This window comes from Atta cephalotes, assembly GCF_000143395.1.
Source record: "Atta cephalotes unplaced genomic scaffold scaffold00016, whole genome shotgun sequence".
Classification (NCBI taxonomy): domain Eukaryota; kingdom Metazoa; phylum Arthropoda; class Insecta; order Hymenoptera; family Formicidae; genus Atta; species Atta cephalotes.
The window spans coordinates 3,893,517-3,895,237 of record NW_012130080.1 but is presented as its reverse complement, the minus strand read 5'-3'; the positions used below and the strand labels follow the sequence as shown (position 1 = coordinate 3,895,237).

The 1,721-nt window shown below is 25.9% G+C and overlaps 1 protein-coding gene across 1 annotated transcript in view; it reads left to right on the top strand.

Moving 5' to 3' along the window:
- Positions 1-1,721, top strand: part of LOC105618312 — a 6,774-nt gene that overhangs the window by 1,064 nt on the left and 3,989 nt on the right. The window lies entirely within an intron of this gene.

Below are 1,721 nucleotides of genomic sequence, written 5' to 3'. Positions count from 1 at the left end.
AGAGAGAGAGAGAGATACATCGATCAAAATTTCGTGGCACGCAATTCCGTTAACAGCGGAATGCAATTCTCGCGGCTTTCATTTCCTCCTTCGTATGACGGGCCGCGCGAAATGCGATATCGCGGTCAAGAGCCTTGGTAAATTGAGTTTGAATTAACAATTATAGCTACCAAGTACGAGTACTATTATATACATTGTGGCAGATAGAACGTTTCTTCCAAGATATCTAATGACAGATACGTTTGTCTATATGCGATATAATTTTTTCCAATTTAACAGAGACAGAAAGAAAAAAAGAATTTATATATGTGTATGAATTTAATTTGTAATAAAACAATATATTTTTTTTTGTACATTGTATATTATATTTACATTATATTATTAGACTATCGTTTATTTTAAAGCTCTGATGTAAGAAAAAAAATGTGAATATATAATATTTTTTAATAATAATTGTTTTTTCTTTATTAAAAGAATTGTCTTTGTACAATTGTTATTTGTACAAGAATAAGAAATTGTTAATTACAATCATAATACAAATACGAATTCTGTTGTAATTCAAATAACTCTCTCTTAATTATTACAATTAGATTAGCCGCTTTGTCATTTGGTATTTAATTACACTACAATTAAATCAACTTCTGTTAAAGTCTACCATTAAAATTATCTTGATTTCTTCTGTTAAGCTTGTATTTTAAAGCAACATTGACATTAAAATGAGGGCATGCGATTTATTATATTTTGAATTTATTTATAGTAAACTCCAAATTATTAGAAAAAAATAGCATACTTAAAAATAGATTTATAAATAAATTAAACAAATTATAGCTTTATAATTAGATAAAAGATTTGTATAACATTATATGAAAAAATATTTATAAAAATATTAGTATTTATTTTACAAATTTAAATTTACAAATTTATATTTAAAATTTATATGTTAAATTTGTTATTGATTGACAAAAAAGTAAAACATTACACTTTCCTCGTTTATATTAAAGTCTAACTTTACAATAAATTTAAATTTAACAAGTTTCGAGAAACATAATATTGATGAGCTATGTACTACAGTTTATACGTGTCAACACTTATCATACTGTACGGGTTGCAAGTCATCGTAAACAGATCATAGAGCGCATATAAGGTTTCTCATTTCATTTAAAAAAGAATTGCTAGTAAGAATTGCTGATCGATAGCTTTTAGAGCTACTTCCTTCTATTTTAAGCCATGGTATTCAGATATTAACTGTAAAATTTACTATTTAAGTCTAACATATTTAATATTTGTATCTTAAGATTACATCGATATGTGGCGTATTGCAGTATCATATATTCATAGAGATATATAACAAAGGATTCTCGTATAATCGTTCTCCGTATTTCATTGTTTCTTATCGTGACGTTCTAACTATGAAATACGTCACCCGGGAGAATCGCTCTTGCTCATCGTTCTCTCTCTTCGAGAACTATATAGGTATACAAGGACGTTAATTACGTTTGTACCAACAAGATATAATTCACTGTGCAGAGACAAAATTTCATCATTCCGTTTAAACAGAGAAATTCTCATTATATTACTATACGATCTCTAAAGTACTTATTAATGATTCAAACATAAAAAAGCAATTTTTTATTTCTACATTACAAAAGGAGGCGTAAAATAATGATATATACACATATATATATATATATATATATATATATATATATAATATATATATA